Raw genomic sequence first — 12,710 nt, forward strand, 5'->3', positions numbered from 1 at the left:
CTGCCTCGGGCTCTGCGCTGCCAGTGTGGAACCTGCTTGGGATTCTTGCTTTCCCCTCTCTGCCCCTCCCCACTTGCGCTTTCTCTCGCTCTCAAAATAGATAAACTTCAAAAAAATAAATAAGCATTTATAACTTTGCTCTCCATTATTTATCACACCAACAACTCCAGTTAAACAATGTAAACATCTTACGTGATTTTAATATTAAAATTCAATTGGAAATAAGCAGAAAACAAAAATTTGTGCTGAAATTTTATAATGTCTCGAATAGCCTAACTTTTGCATGAGGACTTTTCTCTTTTTCTTGTAATTGAGGAATTATGGCTTCTAATTAGTGATAGCCCCCAGGAAACATGACAGATCTAAAAAAGTATATGAGGAGAATTTTTGTTGAGATCGAAATTTCTGTTGAGCTTAGTGATGGCAAATTTGGAGGACAAGACTTTTCAGAAGATGTTCTGTTCTATTAAGCTTCTTTCTTTTCTTATAGACTTTAGAATTAGCAGTTTGATCCTGATAGGAGCCATGTTGGAAAGGTTAATGGATTTGAAGCACGTGAAATAGTTCGTTTAATTTTAACTCTAACCTAGAATTTTGAGAACCAAGTTTAGGAGTAAGGAGTCCACTGCACAAATTTTTTTCTCTTTATCCCAGTAACCATTTCTATTTCTATAGTTGTATTGATAAGTGTAGATGATTTTTTTTTTTTTTAAGAGAGGGAGAAAACAAGTGAGCAGGGGAGGGGCAGAGGGAGGAGAGCGAGAAACGCAATAATCTACTGGTGAACAGCAAGGACACTTTTCCTGGGTTTTGTGAGCTGCTCTAATAAACTCATCAAACTCTGGAAGGGGGTCATAGGACCACACTGGGCGTGGAGCCTGACATGGGGCTCAATGGCACAACCATAAGATCACGCCCTGAGCCAAAAATCAAGAGTTGGACACTTAACGGACTGAACCCACCCAGGTGCCCTGATTCTGTACTCATTTCAAAAACTTATTTCAGTTGTAAGAGCAAAAAACAAAAAAAATCTTATTTCAATTGTATCTTCAGCTTATATATAACTTAATCTATAAAACTATAAGGGGTCTTATTTATAAAGGTAAGCCATATATATATATCACACATACATATACACACGTGTGTATGTGCATATATATATATATATATATATATATACACACACACACATATATATATGCACACACACACACAATTTTCTTAGAGATAAACACATAAGGAATAAGATGAGGAGGGGGCCACGTCTGGGGATTTAGTCACAGGCCACAATTTAGCTCTGTGGCAGCCACTGTAACATCTAGGAAAGCAGAAAGACATGGGAATAACAAAGAAGAAACAGGATGCGGTCTTCCGGTCACTTTCTGTGGATCGAGGCCAGTCGTTAAACAGACTTGTTAGGCCACAGCTGTCCCACCTGGCTGAACAGCTCGAAGTTGCTACCAGTAATGATGGGAACCGATTCAGGGAAGTATAATTAGATTTCTGACCCAAGGCCCAAATGGATTCAGCATCACACACCCGTGTTAGCACATAACTAGAAGACTTAGTATTTATTCATTAAAGCATACAGGAAATCAACTTCCTTCAAATTACACGGCAAGTAATAGATACTCTGTGTCCTGAATCTAACTAGAATTGTTGCCATTCGTCCATCTCTTTTGGTTCTCTAGATACATCGAAGCAGTGTGTAACTACTCAGGGAGGCTGGATTTTCCAGAGTTATATCTGCTTTGACTAGAGGGAGAAGCCATTACGCCCCCAACCAACAACCTTTAGATTTCTTATGTCCATTCTTAGCTTTTTAGCCTTCAAATCATGATCAGCTTGGGTGCCCGGGTGGCTCAGTCTATTAAGCATCCGACTTCAGCTCAGATCATGATCTCACAGTCCGTGAGTTCAAGCCCCGTTTGGGGCTCTGTGCTGACAACTCAGAGCCTGGAGCCTACTTCGAATTCTGGGTCTCCCTCTCTCTCTGCCCCTCCCCTACTCATGATCTCTCAGTCTCCCAAAAATGAATCAACACACAAAAAAAAACCCAAATTTAAATCACGATCAGCTTTTCCTCTTTCATCGTCCATTGGCAAAGTTTCTTCTTTTTTGATAGTTCTAATTCTAAAGAGAAGGCTTTCCCCTCCCCTGCCCCCTTATTTATGCTTAGATTCAGGTTGGATCATCTCCCTGCAAAAGTTTACATCTTTAGAGAGCTGGCTCCATTAAAAATAGGCTTTTTATTCATCCAGGGAAAATAGATTGTGAACAAGCAACAAAACCAGCATTCTTTTCACTCCACCCTTCTAGCCACCTCCTAGCCTACTTTTCATGATAGGAGCAGCCTTCTACAATTTCCTGTTTCTGGTGAACATGTGCAGCCATTTTTGCTCAAAAAAAAAAAAAAAAAAAATCCAGTCAATGCAATATATAGAGTAATTTCTAATCCCATCTCCGTCTCTTCAACATACACATATTTCTGTTTCTCTGATGTTTTACACAAAAGGCTTTGAGCAAAAACCTTTTTCCACATTGACCTCTTTTGCTAGAATTGGGAATTGAACCCAAATGTAAGTGCTTTCGAAAGGCCTCTCTGCCTCTTACAGCTGTTCATCGTTTCTTTTTATCATGAGTTTTCTGATGTCGAGTAAGTTTGGAGTTTAAGCTAAAAGCTTTTCCACATTGGTTACATACAAAAGGTTTCTCTCCAGTATGGATTTTCATGTGTTTGTTAAGATTGGAGTTATTGTTAAAGACCTTTTGACATTCACCACATTTATAGAGTTTTTCTTTGGTATGAATGTTTTTATGCCGGTTAAAATCTGAGCAGAAGCGAAAGGTCTTTTGGCATTCAGGACACGTAAAGGGCCGCTCTTCAGAATGAGTTTTCTGATGTTTAATGACGCTTGACTGATACTTAAAGGTTTTGTCACAAACATTACACTTGTATGGCCTCTCTCCAGTATGACTTCTTTGATGTTGAGTTAGGTCTGAGAAACGGACAAAGGTCTTTTTACAACTGCTACAGATGTACTGTTTCTCTCCAGTGTGAACGTGTTGATGACGCTGCAGATCGATGAGCTGGGTAAAGGCCTTTTCACAGTTGTCACATGAAAAGGACTTCTCTCCAGTGTGAATTTTCTGATGTTTTTTAAGATTGGAGCTGCTCTTGTAGGACTTGTCACAGTCATGACATTTGTAGGGTCTCTCTCCGGTATGAACTCTCTGATGGAGGACAAACTGTGAGTATGGGCTGAAGTCCTTTTTGCAATAATTACACGTGTAGCATTGCTTTCTCACGTGAATTTTTTGGTGCTGCATTTTCTCTGCGAAACTGTCGAAGGCCCTTCCACAAGACTTGCAGGCAAAGAGTTTCTTTCGAGAATGAGGTTTTTGGTGGAGGATCAGGTTTGGTCTCTTGCCGACGTGAAGCCTGTGGTGAACGTTAAAGGAGGAGAGAAACCTGAAGGCCTTTTGACACACACCACACTTGTAGGGCTTCAGACTGCTGTGCGTATCCTGGTGCTGAATAAACTTGGAAGTCCTGTTAAAGGTTTTTCCGCACTGGTTACACTCCAAGTGCTTATCCGGAATAGAGAGTCTTTGAAGCGTTGTAAAGGATGAGGGATGTCTGAAGGCCTTTGCGTTTTGGCCCGGTTTGTGGGCTTTCTGTACCGTGTGAATTCTCCGATGTCCAGTAAGATGGGAGGGGTGGCTGAACGCCATGCCGCAGCCCTCACAGTCATAAGGCTGGACAAAAGTACAGAACTTTTGATATTTCGCATGGTGACAGCTCGGTCTGATGCTAGTCACAGATTCACTAAGGGCATGATAACTGGCCAGTGCTGGCTGACATGCTGTCGGGAGAACAATAGGAGGGAAGCCGAATTAAATTCAGGCACTGCCACAAACATCAAGATCATTAGTAAGTGGGGTGCGGGGAGGGAACGGCTCAGTGACTGGGGACTTCAGAGAGGTAGGAGGAAGGAGAGACCCAGTCTCCAAGTAGAAGAATAATTTAAACGACCAACAGGTGGCCCGTGAAAGATTTCTGTAAACTTGAAATACTTACATTGGTGACCATGTAAAAAAAAAAAAAAAAAAAAAAAAAAAAAGGCAAGTAGTTAAAATTTTAAATACCAAATCACCAAAGCTTAAAGAATCTAAAAAGAATCACATGAAATTCTAGCGGGGAGTAAAGGTTAATTTTCATTAAGATCCTTTAAAATAGCTCTGCCATATAGATACAGCAATTTGTAAAAGTGATTATACTTTAAATATTTTCCATTAAACGATAAAATTGGGGGTATTTATATGAATAGATATAAACCTGGCTTCTTAATTTTACTGGTGTATGATGTAGATTTTATATATTTTACTGTAGGACAGAGTCAATATTGATTGGGCCAGTGCTCTACTTGGGTAGTTGAGTTGTATTTTTGTTACTTCAAAGAACAACAAGCACATCTTATATATCCATCCTTGTAAAAATTTTTTGAAATGAATTCTAGGTGTAGATTCTTCAAAATGAGAGGGAGTCCCAAATTCTGATACACACACTACACTCAAGCTTTATGATGCACAAGCACATCATTTTCTAGTATCTTGATGACCCACTGTTAAACTTAACTTTTTTGTCAGAGTGTGGGGCTAGAAGTTCTAGCTTTTGTGATAAAAGAAACCTAAATTAAAATTGGTTAATTGCTAGGGAAAAAAATCATTTTGAGCATTTCTGCAGAACATAGAAAGTATTATAGAGATTAATAAATATAAAAAATTTTACATTGCCAAGATGGTGAGCTAGCATGGCTTTCTGTGATCTTCCTCATTCTAGATCTTGAGAGGTACTGAAGTGAAAATGGATGGGTACCAAGGAATAGTTTAAAACAGACAGGAGTAATATTTTCTAAAAGATAAAGGTCATTATAACATAAGACAGGATCAGGTGAGAATTAAAAAGAACAAAGTAGAAATAACTGGTTTGAAGGTATAAGGTTTCAATGTTTATTTATTCTGGGGACAGAGAGAGACGGAGCATGAACGGGGGAGGGGCAGAGAGAGAGGGAGACACAGAATCGGAAACAGGCTCCAGGCTCTGAGCCATCAGCCCAGAGCCCGACGCGGGGCTCGAACTCACGGACTGCGAGATCGTGACCTGGCTGAAGTCGGACGCTTAACCGACTGCGCCACCCAGGCACCCCTGAAGGTATAAGGTTTAAATAAACTTAATAGTTCCCATTTATAGCAAAATTATGCAAAGACAAAGCAGGAACATGGAGATCCTGGTTGGAGAACTTGAGGAAAAGGGCTGAAGAACTCAAAAGCTGGAATAGAAGGACTAAAAGAGAAGGATCACCATCCATTAATAGAAGTCCTCGAGAGGAAAGAAAAAAAAAAAAAAAAAAAAGTGAGAGGATTTACCAACTTCACATGGCTGAGTACACGGGCAGCTGGAAGAGAGGAGAAAGAAGGAAGGACCAGAAAAAAAAAAATATTTGAGGGAATAATGACCAAAAACTTTCCCAACACAATGAAAACTATAAGCCCACACATTCAAGGAGCCCCACAAATCCAAACTTGAGAAACGTGGAGAGACACCAAGGCACATGATGATCAGGTTGTTCAAGATCAGCAATAAAGAGAAAACTTTTTTGAAAAAAGAATAAAAAAGACATTCTGCACATTGAACAAAGATCAGGATGATGAAGGACATCAGATTTCCCACTGGAAACACTACAGGCAAAACAATAACAAACAAGGGAGTAGAGCAAAAATTTTAGTATCCTGAAAACAAACAAAAAACACCCTACCAAGCAGAATTCTTGTGCCCAGCAAAAAACTTTCAAAAATGAAGGCCAGGGTGTCTGGGTGGCTGAGTTGGTTAAGCATCTGACTTCGGCTCAGATCATGGTCTTGCGGTCCATGGGTTGGAGCCCCACAATGGGCTCTGTGCTGACAGCTCAGAGCCTGAAACCTGCTTTGGATTCTGTCTCTCTCTCTCTCTCTCTCTGCCCCTACCTTTCTCGCTCTCTGTCTCTTCCTCTCAGAATTAAACATAAGAAAAAAAAAAGAAAGGGCAAAAAAAGAATTCAGAAATACAGAAGTAGAAAGATTTCCAGCAGAACTATACTACAAGCCAATGTAAAAGATTTAAATTTTTAAAAATTTTAAGGCAAAAGAAAAAGGCTACCAGGTGGAAATTTGGCTCTATACAAAGGAACAAAGAATATCAAAAATTGTAACTACATGGTAAATATGTAAGGTTTTAAACATTACCTAAGGCTCTTTAAAAGAGTATTGGGGCACTGGGTGTCTCAGTCAGTTAAGCATCCGACTTCGGCTCAGGGCATGATCTCCTGGTTTGTGAGTTCAAGCCCTGGGTTGGGTCTGTGCTGACAGCTTGGAGCCTGGGGCCTGCTTTGAATTCTGTGTGTGTGTCTCTCTCTGCCCCTCCCCTGCTTGCTCTCTCTCTCTCTAAAATAAACAAACATAAAAAAAAAAGTATTGGCTGATTAAACACAAACAACAACAGTGTGTTGTGGGGCTTGTAACAGATGGAAAAGTAAATGTGTGGCAACAGCATAAAGGCCAGGTGGAGAGAAATGGAAGAACCGGTGTATGAAAGGTGGATACTACAAACCCAAACCTTAATGCAATCACGAACATAAAGAGTTATAGCTAATAAGCCAACAAAGAAGATAAAGTAGAATTCTAAAAAGATAGTCAACTCAAAAGAGGGCCATAAAGGAGACAAGGGGGAATAAAGAACAGATGTGACAAATCAATAACAAGATGTGTTCAAACCTAACCATATCAATAATCATATTAAATGTAAATGGTAATAAACTAGGTTTCTCAGTCGGGGCATTATTGACAATTTGTACCAGATAATTCTTCGTTGTACAGACTGCCTTGTGCACATAGGATATTTAATAGCATTTCTGGCCTACTGCCCCTGCCAGTAGCCCACTCCCATCCCCAGCTGTGACCACCAAAAAGGTCACCAGACACTGGCAGATACACACACACACACACACACACACACTGAGAACTACTGGTATAAATATTCCAATTAAGAAGGTAGAGATTATCAAGATTGAATAAACAAAGCCAAATTATGTATTCTGTAAAGAAACTCACTAAGTATTTAAAGACACAATTAGGTTAAAAGGGAAAGGATGGAAAATATGTCCACCCTGTTACCAGTCAAAAGAAAGCTTGAGTGGCTAGTTATACTAATAGTAGACAAAGCAAATCTCCGAGCAATAAATATTTCCAGGAATGAAAATATTCCGTAATAATAAAGTGATCAGTAGCATAGCAACCTTGAAGTTCATGCACCACAGAGCTTCAAAATACATGACAGAGAAATAGACCTCACAATTATAGTTAGAGATCTCAATACCCTTTTCTCAGTAATTGATTAAAGAAGTAAGCAGAGCATCAGCAAATATAGCAAATAGGTTTGAACAGCACTATCAAGCAACTAGACCTAATTGCTGTTTATGGAACATCAACCACAGAATACACTTCTCAAGTGCACAAGGAAACATTTCCCAAATTGGACCACATTCTGGCCATAAAACAAGTCTTAACTCAAGAGGATTCAAGTAATGCAAAGTAGGCTCTCTCGCTCTAACAATTTAAAATTTATCAGAAAAATCCCTGCAAAATCCCTCAATATTTTTAAACTAATATACTTATAATTAAACAAGAAATGAGAAGAGAACAAGTATTTTAACTGAAGGAAAATGAAGACACAATATGTAAGAATTTGTGAGATGCAACTAAAGCAGTATTTGGGTAAAATTCATAGCACTAAGTATATTAGGAAGAAGAAAGGTCTCAAATCAAGGACTTCAATTTCCGCTTAAAAATTTTTTTTATAAGAGCAAATTAAACCAAAGTAAGCAGGAAAAAAAGGAAATAAAAAGGAAGAAATCAGTGACCTAGAAAATAAGAAACCAATACAGACAAAAACAGTGGAACAAAAAGATGATCCAGAAAAGTGATAAACCTAGCCAGACCTATCAGGGAAAAAAGGAAGACACAAATTACCAACATCAGGAATGAAAGTGGTGACCTAACTACAGATTCTACAGCCATAAGAAGGGGAGTAAGGGAAGGGGTACCTGGGTGACTTGACACCCATAAGGTAATAACACCAGGGGCACCTGGGTGGCTCAGTTGGTTAAGTGACTTCGGCTCAGGTCACGATCTCATGGCTCGTTAGTTCAAGCCCCGCGTCGGGCTCTGTACTGACAACTCAGAGCCTGGAGCCTGTTTGGGATTCTCTGTCTCCCTGTCTCTGTCCCTCCCCCCGCTCATGCTGTGTCTCTCAAAAGTAAATAAACATTAAAAAAAATTTTTTTAAACAGTATATTGCACTACAAAATAAGGCTTATATGTAGGTATATAGAGGTACACACACTACATGCACACACATACGACATGTAAAGATCTCAGAAATAGAAATGGAAAGATAAGAGAGGACACTTTTCACAACACGTCATGTAAATTAAAATGCACTCATATATGAAACAGTATTTTATATCTGATATGTGCATAGTTAGCATAGGAAATACATCAGACTGGCTGTGGGTAGAGAGAACCAGACTGGACTACAGAGGAAGGGAATATAAAATAATGGGGGATTCTCGAATAGAGCGACAGTGATCATTAGCTATCAACTGAAGAATCTGACTGAATTCTCCTTACATGATTGCCAGTCTGCCCACCACCTCACTGCCAGCCATACTGTCTAAACTGTAATACTCAAATTGGTGTGTGTGTAAGTGGTGAAAGCAAACAGGTTTGTTTTCTAAAACCACAAGTCTGAAGAGAGGAGGAAAAAATACTGTAGGAAATCTAAAAGTGACTACAACTTGATAGAAAAGTATGCAGCAGCACACAAAGAATGAGAAGGTAAGGAAGAAAGGCAAAACACTAATGGAATAATGAGAAAGTCCAGAGAGGACCCCTCTGAATAGATGAACGAGCTTGGCATGAGAAAGGCGTTTGGGCCAGGTCAGGAAGTTTTTAAAGAATAAGAAGGGGGCACCTGGGTGGCTCAGTCGGTTGAGCGTCCGACTTCAGCTCGGGTCATGATCTCATGGTTCGTGAGTTCGAGCCCCGCATCAGGCTCTGTGCTGACAGCTCGGAGCCTGGAGCCTGCTTCCAATTCTGTGTCTCCCTCTCTTTCTGTCCCTCTCCCCCTCACACTGTGTCTCTTTCTCTCAAAAATAAATAAACGTTAAAAAATTAAAAAAAAAAAAAAGATTAAGAAGGCCCAGTGTTACTTGGAATTCTTGTGAACAGTCTTACAAAAGCTTTGAATTTCTTCCTGGGTTCCACACCCTCTTCCCAAAATGTCTATTACAGCTTATATACATTTTGGGATTTTATTCCACTCTTTGGATATAATAATGTCCCAAGCCAGATCATCATCTGTTCCAGATTTTAACTTTCTATCCCCGGATTTTCAGGAGTCTGCCTTCTGTATTGTGCCCTGAAACTTAAACACATTTCTCTTAAATCCCTAGTGAACTTGCATTCCGGCAGTTTCTACTTTCTGTTGGTGATGGGGGTGTCCTTGCTCTCCATTAGGTGGTGAATTGGGTTGTTTTTCTGGGGATGGTTCATCTGATTAACCTATTAGCTTAATCTAGAGATAAAAAAAAAAATCCCTCTCCAGAACGCTTTCTTGGGGGGGGGGGGGAAGGCTTTTCAGGACACTTTTCTGAGCTAAGGCATTCATTCATTCTAATTACTGATCAGTTATTTGACCAGTTCAGCTACTTCTAGCTCTTCACATGGTAATTTTAGCCTCAGGATTTTACCAGCATGCCATTTAATGTCAGGAGACTAGGGGTATAATAAAAGGAGTCCAGGGACAGTAAGAAACATGCAGGGGGAAAATAAGAGTTCTTTGGAAGCCTGTGGGGAGCTCTTCTGTCACTTCAGGGGTCCAGGTTACTCTGACCAACTAGTTGGGATATAAGCTAGAACAGTGTCCACCTGCTTGGTGCTTGTCGGTTACCTGGGCACGGAGCACCGGTCACTTCTCTCTCTACCATCAAGAGGTCTTTCCCTTGCTTCAAAGAGGATATGACTTCCGCCTTGTAAGTCCAGTGTCCTAAGAGAAACCAATGACCTTGATCATGCTGTGGTCATTACAGAATTTAGACCCACACTTTTCGGTAATAATGTATCTCCTTACCACCCTAAAAATCTCCCAGCAACCTCCAAAGTATTATTTTTCTTTTTTAAAAAAGTACCACTCAGGGGCACCTGAGTGGCTCAGTCAGTTATGCGTCCAACTTCAGCTCAACTCATGATCTTGAGGGTCGAGAGTTTGAGTCCTGCTTTGGGGTGTCTGCTGTCGGTACAGGGCCTGCTTCAGATCTCCTGTCCTGCCCCACCTCTCTCAGAAATAAACATTAAAAAAAAAAAGGACCATCTACATTTATAACAGTTCCCCAGCTGTTTCTGAGGCACACAGTAGCCCGAGAAGCATGGTTCTTAAGGCAAGTGTGATGGTTTGGAAGATGGTGGAGAATGTGAAGCTTGGGTCATCACAAGATGAAAATGTCCTTTCCTAGCATCACAGGGCTCCAGTCCTTTGCTGAAGGAGGTCAAGTTGAAATTCAGTCAAGCATTCTCAGGGGCTTTGAGATATTCACACAGAAGGAAAGATTCCACCACAGGCAGTTTTAAACCAGCAGGGAAAGATCTCCTTACCCAAAGACACAAGGTAATCACAGTTATCCAGCATCACATCCTTATACAACTGTCTCTCTTCAGGGCTCAGATAAGCCCACTGGTCCGGAGAAAAGATCACAGCCACGTCTCTAAATTTCACAGACTCCTGAAATAACAGTTTATGCTTTATATGTATGCAAGCTTCCGTGTGCCTCTTGGTAGTTTTCAAGTTGGGCATAAGAGGGTGACAGCATATAAGGATAGATAAGGGGACACCTGGGTGGCTCAGTCGGTGAGGCATCCAACGCTTGATTTCGGCTCAGGTCATGATCCCGGGGTTTGTGAGATGGAGCCCCGCATCGGGCTCTGTGCCGACAGCACGAAGCCTGCTTGGGGTTCTCTCTACTCCCTCTCTCTGACCCTCCCTCACTCATCCTCCCTCTCTCTCTCTCAAAATAAACATTAAGAAAGAAAAAAGGATAGGTAAGAATGTGTGGCCGAAAGCGGTAATGGAAAGCAGAAACTGTAAGAAATCTACTTTGCCCTTGTAGAGTTTGGGGAGGCAAGAATCACCCATCCTCATGAAAAAGGAACAGCTAAAGAAAGATCTTTGGTGTATGTGCTGAAGTCTCAAGCCTGCCAGATTTCTGACTGGCACTTACACCGTCGACTTTCCTGGTTCCCAGGCTTTCTTGCTGGGGCTGGAACTACACCATCAGCCCTCCTGGGTCTCCAGCTCGCCAACTACAGATCTGGGGACTTCTCAGACTTTATAATCACATGAGTCCTTATAAGAAGTCCTGTATATCTCCTGTTGGGGAATCCTGATGAATACAATCACTTGTTAAATGCCATGCAGTGTCGATTGATAAAGATTTACAATTACAGGAGCTGAGATATCGTGGGGCACCTGCAGCAATGAAGTAAATTTGTCCTTTGAGTGAACGGACCCCTTTGGTTCTGCCATGATGGAATAGCTGCTGGGAGTTGCCCCCTTGCTGTGAAAGAACTAAACAGCTAGATAAATAAGCAAGTCACTATTCTTACACTCTAGAAAGTGACATATCCAAGGCTGTGACCTTTGACAGAAGAAAAGCGCATGATCCTGGCATTCTCTTGGATGGCACTGCTAGGGTCACAGTGCAGGAACATAGAACCCAAGCTGGGATCTTGCTGGATGGTGGGAGAGGATATCAGAGTTTGGCGCTTCCTTCCAACACAGCTGGGGTGCGGAGGGCAGGATGCTGGAGGGGGAGCCCTAAACACCTATATAAGAATTTCCCTCAGGCCCTTGGTGGACATTGAAAATGTGCCTGTACAGGACCAGACTTGTGAGAACAGCTCTTGGGATACAGAGTCCGACAGAACTCTTGGAGGTCACTAACTAATCCTACTTTCTTGGGTTAGAAGGTAGGATTCCAGACTATTCCAGTGCTCAGGGAGAACAGCGTGACTGAGCATTTAGTGGAGGCCATGCACCTAGAGTTTTTTGTTTTTTTTTTTTAAGTTTATTTGTTTATTTGGAGAGTGAGAGAAAGAGCTCAAGTGAGGGAGGGACAGAGAGAGAGGGAGACAAAGAATCCCCAGCAGGCTCTGCGCTGTCAGACCCGAGCTCGACATGGGGCACGAACTCATGAAACCATGAGATCATAACTTGAGCCAAAACCAAGAGTCAGACACTTAACCATCTGAGCCACCCAGACACCCCCCAGTAAAGAGGTCCTTTGAAAATGAAGGCAGATACAAATTTATCAATTTGGATTTGAAGAGCTGAATGACCAGTAACCACAAGACAAAAAGAAACTTCTCTCCCAGAAGAAATAAGTTTTGATAAGTTTTTGTGTCTGCCTATTATGGATTCCTAATAGGTCCCCCCAAAAAGTTACATTAAAGTCCTAATCCCTGGTACCTCAGCATGTGACCTGACTTGAAAATAGGGCTTTCACAGAAGTAATCAAGTTAAAATGAGATTAGGGTGGGCCTTACTCCAATGGGACTTA

The 12,710-nt window shown here is 41.1% G+C and overlaps 2 long non-coding RNA genes across 2 annotated transcripts in view; both read left to right on the top strand.

Moving 5' to 3' along the window:
• LOC123580081 overlaps nucleotides 1-12,710 on the top strand; it is a 45,648-nt gene that overhangs the window by 4,853 nt on the left and 28,085 nt on the right. The window lies entirely within an intron of this gene.
• LOC123580083 lies at nucleotides 2,074-5,764 on the top strand. The gene is made up of 2 exons (XR_006703126.1): nucleotides 2,074-4,996; nucleotides 5,216-5,764. It is a non-coding gene; the product is annotated as an uncharacterized LOC123580083 (long non-coding RNA).

The sequence above is a fragment of the Leopardus geoffroyi genome, chromosome A3, assembly GCF_018350155.1.
Source record: "Leopardus geoffroyi isolate Oge1 chromosome A3, O.geoffroyi_Oge1_pat1.0, whole genome shotgun sequence".
Classification (NCBI taxonomy): domain Eukaryota; kingdom Metazoa; phylum Chordata; class Mammalia; order Carnivora; family Felidae; genus Leopardus; species Leopardus geoffroyi.